Here is a 13,943-nt window from a genome sequence, read left to right as displayed (position 1 = left end):
CTACTACTACACATGCTTTATATTTACCTATTAACGATCGTTTAAGACACAAATGACTGTGTTGACGAGGAGACATTTTGACACATAACTGTGCATTTGAACGTTTAAGCACAAGGCGCGAAAAATAACTCAAGTTTAGACTGGCGCTGTACGAGCATGTGCGCGCCACGCGAATCAGGCCGCGTGACCGTCTTAATGCGCGCATTTGCCAAAATGAATTCTGCCCTACTGCTTAATGTCCCTGAACAGTTACATTTGTTTTTAAACCACAATGCTTAAAATGCGTTTAAATGAAAAGCTTAACCTACATCATGCCGCGCAAAACGATTGATATATTTCTACCGGTTTCTCTCAACCCATAGGCGAATATACTTTGTTCAAACACAAAAAGCAATATGCCTCCATCAAGTTGTTAACTTGTTAATCAAACTAGCCTAAACTCTGTGTGGACGATGGCGCTGTTTTTATCTGCTCCATGTGCCCGGTCCACTTGCTGTTTCACAACTTCCACTCCATCATCAGCTTTAGTAAAATAACCTGATAGCTGGGGATTTTTAAGTATACTACTATGTCCCTATTTAGGTATTAATTTGTATATATTTTGTTACATGAATATCTGAACATACAAAACATCAAAAGAACAGGGTATCTGCTTGTAAACAAATACATTTTATTCTAGCTTCATGCATTCTTTTTTTAAACACTTGAATGTGGATAAGTTTCATAAATAAAAAATAAAGAAATAAACAACATTTTGAACAAAAAGCTGAAAAAAGACTATGAATTGGATTCAGAATGATAATCAAAACGTAGATAGTCGATCAACACTCCAAAGCTTGACAGTCATTATTACCTCTTCATTGGTCGACATTTTATTCCATAATGTTACACAGTTTTGATACTGTTTTATGTCTGATGATTGTGTTAGAAAACATGTGAGCATCTGTTGTTTCGGTTTCTTCTTCACTTGTGTTTTTTGGAAATTCTGTACAGAAGATGTGTACTAGCGCCCCCTACAGTATAACAATGAAAACACGGATTCTAGGAGCACAATTATAGCTAAAATATATTTAGACTTTTTCTAAGTATAAGTCAAGTATACTTAAATGTCATTTTAAGTATATTTCTGAGAAGTACATTAAGCCCATTTCTGAGAAGTACATAAAAAGTCGACTAAAAGTATACTTTACTATTTTTTTAGTTAGTTAGAAGTATACTAATAGCACACTTGAGTAAACTTCTTTTTCGTAAGGGTCTCTAACTCATGTTTTCCCCTCTCCTAATTTTTTTTTAGAATAGCCCCTCTCTCACTTTCTTTTTAGAACAGATTACATTTGTACTTATCGAAGATTGTTCTTTGCATGATCATTTCCAGATTATGCCAGAACAAAGTGAAGAGAGGTGAATGCGGACATTGCAGCGATCACCTGATTGATACGTGGTGCATGGGTCGTTCAAAAGTAAAAATATAGAATAAATGCATTTGATTGGTAAACCAAATTCAAACGTGACGTTTCAATCTCTAAAGGTAATGCATGGAATATATGGAAAAGCTCCACTAAATAATAGCGCTAATAAGTGAGGGGCGGGGCTTTGGCAATCGGCGCTACCGATGACCAGTCGCTACCGATGACCAGTCAACTCCCTCCACAGCCAATCACGGGCCCCCTCCTTGTCCGGGCCCCGGGGCTTCAGCCCCGCCTAGCCCAATGGTTAATGCGGCCCTGAATACAATTCTTTATTTGGTTGTGGTGTGAGCACGTGCAGTGCGTTTCTTTATTTGTTTGCGTTGTGAGAACTTGCAGCACCTGCTGTCAAACTGATGATGTTTTCTTGATTTGCTGGTGCTTTTTCTATTTGCATGTTTTCTGAAGTTCTGAAAATGTTTTATATTCAAGCTACCCGTAAAATTTATATTGACAAGTATTTTAAAAGCTGTTTTAGGCTTTTCCTTATTTTTATATTTTAGACATCCATCAATTATGGTGATGAAAAAAATGACTCGCCATCTCCTCATTGGATGTGCCTTTTAGAGAGAAATGCACGGATTACATAGTGAAAGAGTTTCTATTTTCGATTTTAATTATTTCGTTTTAAAGTAGTAATTTAAAGCTCTCTGTATATTTTGATCATGTCTGAGTTTAGGTTCATCGCACAACGTTTTGTTGATATCGTGAGTGCACACAAATAAAACTAGACCCTTTAAAGTTTAGAATGATGTATTACTCTTACCTTTATCTTTATGAGCAAAAATGACTGCGTATTTTAAGTTGTTTCCACCTTTAGAAAGAAAATCAAGTGATGGCGCTGGCGCCTCCATGTCCTGCAGAGCACGCTTCAGCTTCCACTCTCCGCACAAACGATTGGATATGCCTCTAACAGCGCACATTTATCTAGGTTAAACACTTAAACTAACATTGTGATATGCTTGAACTGTTTTATATATAGATTTTATTTTAGGCAAGTCTTGATGATTTGAGAAAGCTAAATTGATCAAACATATAGGCTATGATCAATTCACTGTCTGCCGCTGGACTTTAGCCTACTTAAAAAAAAATAAATAAATAAATAAATTACATTTAACGAACAAAAAATGCTCCAAACGTTTTTCTAAACTTACATTTAACCAACAAAAAATGCTCCAAACGTTTTTCTAAATGTACTTTATAAAAAAAACGAAACTAAGTATAATCACTTTTCCATTACATACAAAACTGAACTATTTTAATAGCTGAAACGGTAGTATAAGCTTTTTTTGAGAAAAGGGGGAAAAGAGGGGCTAGGGCCTATTTTTTAGGCCCGTGCAGGGCTCTAATCCACTTCATCCAACACTGTTTTGTTCTCATCTGTGAGCATGCTCTTGATATAGCCTATGTATTTTACCATTTTGTTGAGTTTAAAAGGTGTGACACATTCGTTCTGCTCTCACTGATCATTTGCCCCCCCACCCAAAAACAAAACAAAACTCTGTGTGGTACCCTCAAAAGAAATCCTGCAGGCGCCCCTGGTCCGAGTTGAACGTGCTTTTTGTGTGTATCCTGCTTGAAGGAGATGAAAATATTATGCATCTGAAGCTGTAGTTAAATATTGAGAAACGGTGTGTATTAGGCCTACATGTTTATAATTGTTTTAAATGCCGCTTACTCATTTATGAGAAGGAACCAAGTGGAGGACACAGTTACTTTTTTGGTTGATATAATCCTTAGGTGTGTAAATGTATAATTGCCTTTTCATTATTTTTTCAGTTTTATTTATAGTTAAAATAACTAAAAATAAATGTATTTTAAAGTTTAGAATTAGACAGCCTTTGCACACAGGCTTAGGCTGGTAACTCATCAGTGGACTTTCCTAGTCAATATAGGCTATATTTTTTCACACTTTTCTCATTCTATATTTCTGACGTTCCAAAAGCGCCTCCTACTGGCAGAGAATGAATGTTCATTTTCAATAATCCAGTCTGTAGTTTTTGTTCAGATCAATGCGAAAATCCACCCACATAACCCTTTTTTAAAATATAATAATTTATACTTCTGGCTCACCCCTGGTTTAAACGCTCAATTGTGAGGTTTATTATTTTATAATTTGTTTTGTTTTTGTGAAAACCTGTATCTCAACTGTAAATCAGTTGCTATTTCGTGGTCTACAACATGAAAGAAATCCATTATAACATGTACATGAAAAATGTAGAAACATTGGACACAACTATGGGGCACCATTGTGCAGCAACAAGCATCACAACAACAAAAAGAACCTCAAGGTTGATCTAGGAAAATGTATAGGGCCCCATTCCTATATTTTGCCTGGGGATCCCCAATTCACTAAATCCGCCCCTGTTGGGATGTAGTGTAATATATTTATGTATAGTGTAATTTATCCAGTTTTTTATTATTGATTCAAAACTGATTTTTTTTTTTTTTTAAGAGTTGTTTGCAAGTTCTTGTCTTCACATGATAAGGGTAAACGTGTGAGGAGTTTGAACACTGGCCTGGTGCAAGGACACCTGATTCATCCAAGGAATAAGCATTTATTATTAAACTATAGTGACTTGTTAGAAATTACAAGAAAGATGAAAGCACTGCTGTTGGCTTGGTGTTTCTGTAAAAACAACACAGAAACATGAGATTCAATTATGTTTATTTATTTTATTTGTTATTATCTTTTTAAAAACATTAATAAAAATGTTGTTGCCCATTTATTTTGGTCCCCCAATACATGTATTACTGGTACAGTAGCTTGCTAAAAGTAGATGTTAATTAAGTGACCATCATTTAAATTGTTAATGGATTGTTCATGGCAGGTACATCTTCCTCTTGTTCTCCATCCATCCATTCATTCAGACATCCAATCACTGTGTCAGACTCAACAGTGATCTTGAGCACCCAGCCATAGGGACCTAAGATCACTGCAAGATGTCTGTGTTGTGGAGTTTCATCCAACATACACTAAACCCCACCAGCTGATTCTCTGATTTTACTGCTGACCATAATGAACCTTCACTGAGCCCTGCAGCTCCATCTCTTATGAAGTGTCCACTTACATTCACTGTCGTCTCAGTATTTAGTGCTAAAGCATACTGAGTGGGAAAAAAATGTTTGGAAGATTTGTAGTATTCAGATTTCCTCTGAAAGTCGTCCAGTATGCCACAGACTTGAAGCAAATAAGGAACAGGGACTGTACCAAAACATTCTGCATGAAATCTATAATCTGCAATCATACTTATAATATAATGAGGCTGTATTGAGTTAGCTTGTTTTAACAGGAAATATGAACATTAAAAAAAAAGTTTGATTTGTCTCCATGCCCTAGTTGTCTACTATACTTTGCAGACCGTCACGTGCTTGTACACCAGCATCCGAGCTCATGCAATGACTGTAAGTCACGTACCTATTGTCCAGCGTTCAGAGACTGCACGTTATTGCCGTCGACAGTCGTGTTAAGTCCTTTCAAGCATTTAATATCTCACTCATGCACATTATTTTACAGCGGCAGGATGCGTTAATTATCTAATTAAGGACAGGATTAATTAAGGACCCTGAGCGCGCGCTGTTGATATAGGCGAATTTAACATCACAACTCTTCACTTCTGCAGGGCTCTTCATAAAATCCCACGCAGGATGAAATGTTGCAAAATGCGGTTTTTCAATGCCCCATAACCACTCTGGATATGTTCATAAAAAAGCTTTAATTTCAAATTACATTTGGTTTGTATTTACTTTGGATTTATAGACGACTTGACTGAGAAAAACAACTTTTATCCAAACAAGAATAGGTCTTTAAACATACCAATTAAATCAATAAAACCAATCGGAGGACTGGAGGCACACACATTTAGCATAGTTAAAATGTTTATTTGGAACTCAGGGTAGAATGGCTTTATCTGATGACCGGTCCACGCCTTTGTATAGCTCTAAACTGAGTAATGTCACGATAGGTTTATCCATCCATATGATTAGGTTTCATTAATTAAAGTATTTGAAACAGTTTCTCATTTGCAAATGCGAATTTTCGTTTTGAGGAAGCATTTAGGAAACATTTTCGAGTGTGGCATTCCTGGATGCAAATTAATCAAACTTTTATTCAGAAGAAAAAAGTTCATACAGAAGACCTTTTAAGGTAACAATCGAATTGGAACTACGAGTGAACATTGTAATTTCGTTCAGCGAGATAATGGAATCAAAAAACTTTATACTGTTTAATTTTATTTCCAATGCACGTGTTCTTTTGAGCAGTTAGTCGAACTGATCCAAGATATTTCACGTTCGTGGCTCCCCAGATTATCACTGAAGTATAATAAAGTTTTGAACTGTAACTGCTGTATTGTTCTGGTCTCTTTATACTGAAATTGAATCTAATGTTAGGAAACAAAAGAAAATAAGTACACTTTTTTTTTTTTTATTGAGAGCTGTTTTTACAAGTCTATAATATTTCAAAATATTGGTTGTAAATGAGAAAATGGGGACACTTAAACACTGAAATTTGAATGATAAAATGTTAAACTGGAGAGGTGATGAGTATAACTTACTGTTTTAAGTTTAACCCCAGTCATCTATATAAGGTTTGTGAAGCTGCAGTTTTAAAGCATTAACCAAAAATAACACATCCAGTGTTGCGCGTATAATCAAACTTAGAAACGGTCCAAAAGACAGCCCAGAGTTGTTGTTTGGATCAATACGGACGGTGACGAAATTTGTCAAATGCACCTCTGAACGTGACCATATGGTTATAGTATATATAAAGAACTTGAGGAAGTTACTTTCTTGATATCCTCGTGTGATTTCTCTAAACAATTAGCAGCCTGTGGAATGTGTTTTTGAAAATAGCCTGTTTAAATTGCAAACACGTATTTGTTTGTTTTTTTATATATATTAATGGAATTCCAATTTATTGAACTATTTGAGTTTAATAAAAAAAATAAAAAATTGCACATAAACGTGTTTTAAAGCTTGAAGGTAAATGTGCATTCATACTGTGATTTATTTTGTAAGAGGTGAAGGGGTCTCCTTGCGCGTTCTCCTTGGCTGTCTGCTGTGAAAGACTTTGAACTTGAACTTTACTTCTTGTCCCTGTCCAGCCGAATATGAATCGAGTGTTTTATATCCGATTGTTTTAATTTCATATCTCAACGTATTAGAGGACAACTGTAGTATTGCATTTTTTAAAAGCACTTTTTTAAATGCATAATTTCTCCTTGACGTGCGTATGGACACTAGTGTCGTGCATGCGGATTTATGTCTGATAGTTCAAAATTGTGTATATTTCAGTGTACCTGTGCCATTTTAACTTTATTTTAATTTTGTACACCGACTTGGATAGGTGTCCAAAGAGTTACGTTTTATTAAGTGCTCACTGACAGGGCTGAAAACTAGTTTCGTGCCAGTATATTGATTGTGACCCACCTTTTTCTTTTTCCTCAATTATAAATCTGGAAATATGTGGATAGAATATGGTCGGACATGTAATGCATCGTAAGGTCTTAAAAACGACGTAAATGACTTTAAGCACAAGAATTTTTAGACTTGCTGTTCATAAATGATATCGTTTAAATTGAGAAAACAGTCGATATACGGCTTCTAACAAGTTCAGAATCTATCTCTTGATTAGTAAAAATCCAGTAAGTTATTGTACGTATGTTAAAGATAATTTAAACTATACTTTAAGTCAAAAATCAAATGCTCAAGCTTTTCATGCTTTTGTAGTAACCGAAGTCTGCATGGGCAATGTGCAACCTTGACCTTCATCATAACATGCTTTGTTAAACGATGTAAAATGCAGAGAAGTAATTGTAAGTTTGGTTACATTTGCCTAGAAACACGATTAAAACAACTTTTCTTTTCTCGTAATTTCAGAAGCGATTTGTCAGTTTTTTTCCCCCCTGAGATGCATATTTTAAATATTAATTCGAAGGCCTTTTCAAGTGCACCCTCCATGACAGCGGTGAGTAATAACAACAAACCATCCAAGTTCGTGTTGTTCCTTTGTAGTTTAAATGTACTTACAAAAATGCAGCAAAATATAGGACCGATAATCTGTACGGATTTCAGAGGTGAACCTGTTCCTAGGTGTTTTAGGTCTGAATTTGTGATGTAGTTTTGCACCCTTTTATAAAATGTTTTGTGAACACAATGTAACCCAGCGTTTCTGACCCAGCGTTTCTGATATAAAAGTTTTTTTTTTTTTTTTTTTTTGTATTCAGCAATTTCTTGTACTAAAGATTGGTGCAGTTATTTAAAATAAATAGAAGGATAACGTTTAGTTTACAAGTGCGTGTCAGTCTATCAGAGAAAGCTAAAACGTTACCATGGAAGCTTAAGTTTAATATACTCCTATAGCAAAAAAAGTAATTTTGTCCAGTGTGATAAACTGACGGTAAGCATAGGCTACAATGACCACAGCTTCTCATTATGTGTCCACATACTTTCCTGGGCACGCGGCTGCGTCATATATTTATCCTTGTGAATCTGAGATATACCTGAAAAATAGCTTATTGCTGGCTGATCGTGATGTTTTTCCAGAGATTTACAGCAGAATGTCAGAATATGCCGTCACATTTCAGATTTGTTATCGTCCATGTTTTTCTGTACATTAATTAGTAGGCCTACATGTTTTTATATATATATATATATATATATAAATACACGCACACACACACAGTCGAGAGTGCCTAAGTTCGCATGCCCTCTGCAGAATCTGCAGGCCTTTATAATTAAAAAAATAATGAAATAAAGAGGAATCCTATTTTACTTAGAACTGGACTCATTAAGATGTTTTATATAACAGATATGTACTCGATAAATAATAACAATAAAGTCTGAATTTACACACATCCCCTGCGTTCCTGTTATGTATAGTTTCCTCGATGATCACTGACTGTTTGAATGTTTGGTCATAGTGGTTTTATCCTGAGTAGTGAAGCTGCCCACTTCTTAAGCGAAATCCTCTTTGTACTGCACATTACTTTGGTGTTCCTGCGTTTCATGCGCATTTAGCTACTTAATGTTATTGTTCGCAACTTTTGTAATTAAGAATCAATATTAAACTTTTGTTTCACAAAACAAAACAGGATGATCGTTGTAAATAGTTTTTTGTCATTGGAAATTTGTAAATGTCTGTAATTTCTAAAAGGCTACTTATTTGTTCAAATTCTGCAGGTTTGTAAATTTAGGAGAGAAATGTTGTATGAAAACGTTCGTACTTGAGTGTATCGACATCATATCATGCTATTAGATGCCAGATTTTTCGGAAGTGTAACATGCCCATAGATAAATAACAAAACAGCGCTCAATCAGATTTTTACACTAGGATTTCTTATATTCGTGCAGTTATTTTGTGCGATTATAAAGATGTTATAATTTGATAATTTTATAGATCAGAAATGATTATCCGAGGATATTTTTCCAATGACGGCTGAACGCCTTATGAAATATAATAAAAAAAGAACTGCTGTTCATGGTAAGTTATTGTGGAAGTTCTAGTTTTGCTGTTTGTAGCTGTTGCTACGGGGGGGAAAAAAGTCAAACTTAAAAATACTCGCAGCTGTTGTAATTAAATAATCGTTGCATGTTGTTGAAAAGAGGACGATACCATTCCTTCGTGTTTAAAACGTAATAGTTTAATCGTTTTGGTCGTTTGTTAAAATAAAGCTCAAGATATGTGTTGCTTCTTAAGTAGTCTAAACATACTTCTGTTGATTTTCTGCGTCTCATTCCAGATCAGTAGATTACTATGTGTGTGTATATGTAGCCTACCTATTTTCTGCAGTATAATACAACAGTGCCAGGGTTTTTGTAGAAATTAGACACTTGAAGTAAATTGATGTCTGCTGGTTGCTGTAGTGTTTTGCTGCTTTTTTCTTAAAGACGTAATTATTCTGAAATAATCCAAAATTGCTAGGTTTGAAACTTTCACGTATAACAAGAGCTCGAAGCATTACTTTTACAGAACAATACAATGACATTTGTCCAAAATATTCCAGCTCACCAGTATATATGATTATGGTTCATTTTCAAATCCCACTTCTGGCACGTGCATTTTGAGATCTCAACGATAGCCTATATTCCGTTAGATACGGAGGAAATACGAAAACTTTATTTGGCTTAAAAGTAAAGATGTCAAAAACCGAGAAAGTTGTACTTAGAGCCATGCTGTCGCAATTAACATGTCTGCAGAGGAACTGACCGCCTCCTTTAACTTGAACTTGGACTTCCGACTAGACGTGTCTGAAAGTGGGGGAGACATTTTGTCTGCATAGACGCTCTGACAAACAGACCTTTAGTTGCCATTGTAATGCAGCCCCCTGAATCTAAAGGCCTTAACTTGGAAAGATAAATAAGTAGAAAATCAAGGACGAAGTGAGATTCTTGGTGTCGGTGCTTTTGGGTTTTAATGTTGTCTTACTACACAGACTTAGACAAGTCATCATAAATGGACCGGCAAAACTGAAAACACGGGTTCACAGTCTACATAATCAATTTTCCTTGGTTTGTTTCTGGTTTTGATTGCATTCTCTTTTGATTTGCATATTCACTTCATTGTAACCAATGGTTGTGATAACTGCAAAGCAGGTGATGCATAAATAAAGAAATCTAAGCAGGTACGCCATACTGTAGGACTTCTGTGTTAAAACTGAGCATCCAGGTCAGTAGCCTATATTTTTATTAATTTAAATGATCATCTCCATTGCTCACATGGTGTTCTTCACATCAGCCACATATTTAATGCGTATCAATAGCACGGTTTCTATTTGGCCTGCTATTTTTACGTAGAAGTTGACTTTGACGTGCATATAATACGCAGTTTTTGATAAGCAGTTGATAAGCATACACTCTAAGAAATAAAGGAACAAAAGCTGTCACTGGGGCGGCACCTTTTCAAAAGGTACATGTTTGCACCTAAAGGGTCAATGTTGGTACCTTAAAGGTACGCTAAATGATAAGCAGTTTGGCATACATATAATGCTCACCTATCCCACACCCCTAAACTTAACCACTGCGTATCATATGCACGCCAAAGTCAATTCTGCGTAAATAGGACGCCAAACAGAAACAGAAAATCGTGCTATTGAAACGCACTTTCATGAGATCGGGTTAGATTTATACCGTATTGCACCGAGATTGAATGGACGCAGGCCTAGCCATATTCTGCTGACAACTATGCGAGATTTAATACCGATTTGTTTCTTCTCTAAAAGTGACGGTATATCTTTCTTGAAGGAGAAGGAAGGTCAAGACGAAACCGAGTTTGAGTTGTTTTATTTGCAACGACCGTTTATTCCTACTAATCGTTCAACTATATTGTTTTTTTTTTCTTAGCTTACATTTTTATTGAATTATATTGGAATGAGGTAGGCATATAGAATAGTAGCACTGTGGCACTGCAGTGACGTTCTGATATATATTCATAACCGTTGGCACCGCACTCTGCAAGATGTATTTTTTTTCAGAGGAGAATCAATTCCTGAACAAGGCTTGCAGCAGCCCCGCAAGAATGTGCATGCAGAGGCAAAGCTGTAGCTTTAAAACGCCTGGAGCACGTTTTTAAAAAAAGATGATTTAGGCATATTGCGTTTACGTTTTTGAATAACTTTGTTCTTTCGTTCAATATACAATATACTGCATATGTAAACATCTAGTAGTCTATTTTGGTGGGAAATTCATTCTTTCTTGGTTAATAAAAAATTGATTGCTTTATTTGAATCAATTTGACCTGTAGAACAGGTTTTGTAATAGAGCGAAGGTTGTAAGTATTTTTAACGCACATCTTAGCAATTAGACAAGTCTTTATAAATAATTACAATAAGGTGGAAAATAAACAACCGTGTTCAGATATTATATAGGCATTTCAGAATAAAACACTTGTCTTTAAAGAATATCGAGTGAGTGAATCTAATTTGTGATGTATGATATACCCATCATAATGTAATTTTTGACTGACTAAACTACTGAACATGAATATTCAAATGGTCTCTGTGTGCATTGGAAACCAGAATAGAAGGCATATTTTAATAGCGTCGAGGCAAGCGAGCTTTAACCGATGTTGCAATCGATTTTTCCCCGCTTTTTGACAACGTAAGACGCTCAGCCACAACAATTCAACTCCCAAATCCCTGAATGACAGATTTCCTTGACTTTAACTCAGACGATCAAAACTATATAGGCTAACTCTTGTTTTATACTATAAATGAAATAATGGTTATATGGATCAACTCAAGACTGTGCTTTATAAGAGCCTAAAATGTATTATTCATGTTTTCATATCAGAAAATGGAATAAAATTAAACAAATATTTATTATTGTAACATTTGTGTATACTCTGAATGTTCTTTGCATAAGGCAGGTTTAAAGAGTTCAAATATATATAATTATTATGCTTTCCATTCTTCATTTGTTTTCTGTTATATGTGCACATGCCTAATAAATGTATGAATCTGAATGAAGATTTGGGCCCAGTGTGATAGAGAGATCTACAGAGAGACCGACAGGTATCTGTCTATATATGTCTGTGTAGTAGTAGGTTCATATTGTAGGTTTAGCGCGTATAATAGCAGAGCAGTGAAAACAGACTAAAGTTTTGTTGTGTAAATATAACAGAAAATATATAAACATCTATTGCTTTTTACCATTAGATATAAGATTTGACAATACAAGAATTTGCCAAGTGACCGACAATTTCTGTCCCAACTTTGTCAGAAAATGAAAATAATTTGTGTGTGTGTGTGTGTGTGTGTGTGTGTGTGTGTGTAAATTATTGTCTCTTTTAGGTGTTTTCGTGATGACGTCAATGGTGATTGAACTAGGCAATTGGTTCCTCTTTTTTAATCTATATTTGACAGATCTCAAAATGTAACTTCCCAGGTAATGCTTTGTATTGTTATGTTATGTATTGTCATATTACTCCTTGAACTTGGGCTAAAAAAGTGTAATTATAAAAGTCAGTTTTAAAAAAAAAAAGTTCAGATTTCTGGTTGTATTATGTATTTGGGACTGTGATTAAGAAGCTGATAATTCAGTGTGCATTCCACCACAACGGTAATTTAATTGAGAATGAAAGGGCATGAATATATGTATTTCAGTTTGCACCTGTGGTTTCTTTGCAACAGAAGTGAAAACATCAAAGCCAAAGACTAGAGAAAGCGATATTTGTAACATAGATTGAAACACGCAGAGATGTGCATTTCTAGATGTACTCAGTTTTAAGGAAACGTTCAGTGTTAAGAGAAATATATATTTGTAATATTTGAAATCAGTCGTTGTACTTTTCCTACGCATCCCCAATCACAGGCGCACGTTCACGTAGAGACAAACTGACACAGACACAGGGGCACTCACTGGATCCTCTTCCAGTTCGACACTGTGGTCACAATTTGAAAGGCGCAGTGTGTTAATGCTCCCATTTTAGCGCTCTTACTGTTATTCAAACAATGCTCACTGATTTGGCTGTAGACTTGCTAATGCGCAACTGTAATGTAGCTATATTGGATCTTGTAGGCTATTTCACAAAGTGTCGAAAATGTTCATATATTTTATTGAGGGTGAAGTGTAATTTGAACTGATTTGCAAAACATTTCCAAACTAGTACATGAGCTTACACATACGCAGTATCATTATGATACGGTGTTAGAGAGGAGATGCGTTTAATTTAATTGTAAACTACACACGTGTAATAAAATGCATATTTCGGACTAATAACAGACAGGAATGGCAGATGTCAACAGAGCCTTTTAAATGAGCGCTATTTCAAATCTTTTTATGAATATACCTACATATTCAAACTTATTTTATTGATTCATACGTGTGTTTTAAATTAATATTTTCAACTTGTACATGAAGCAATAATCTGAGCACAACGTTGCCGCGTGTGGAGTGCGACCTTGAATATGAAATTAATCAAACGTTGTGTAAATAATGGAAATGTATTTGCATTGACGAATAGATTTACTTTTCATATCACTTGGATTTTGTTATAATAAGAGATAAGTTGTGTTATTCTTGTTATAACAGTGCTGTTTAACAGGGATCGTTCCCGATATAATTGTTAGAAATGTACTTTTGAAGTTATTTGCAGTTGACAAATCAAAGTGAGCTCTTCAAAAAGATAATCCAAGGTAAAATTACTAGTTTACTGCATAAGCTATTGCAAGTTCTGCCCTACATCATATAGAAAAATAAGTTAGCAAATGTTCGACCAAAACTCTTTTGCCTGCCTCTTACTTTACATTTTTATGTTTTCACATCAATAATTTGCTGGTTTGAGGAAGAAAATGTAAAGAAATATTGTACATTATTATATCAGTATAAACAATTTTTCTGTGATTTGTGACAAACATGGTTAATGTAGCGCAACTCGTTTAATTAATGTCAACAAATCTGGATAATATAAGTCAGACGAGTTAGCAAGAAGTTCCATAAAATGTCATACAGAGGAACACTTCACAGAAATACGAGAAG

Source organism: Sinocyclocheilus rhinocerous, unplaced genomic scaffold (genome assembly GCF_001515625.1).
Source record: "Sinocyclocheilus rhinocerous isolate Xijiao unplaced genomic scaffold, SAMN03320098_v1.1 scaffold714, whole genome shotgun sequence".
Taxonomy (NCBI): domain Eukaryota; kingdom Metazoa; phylum Chordata; class Actinopteri; order Cypriniformes; family Cyprinidae; genus Sinocyclocheilus; species Sinocyclocheilus rhinocerous.
The sequence above is the reverse complement of the archived record's forward strand: the minus strand, read 5'-3'. Positions refer to the sequence as shown.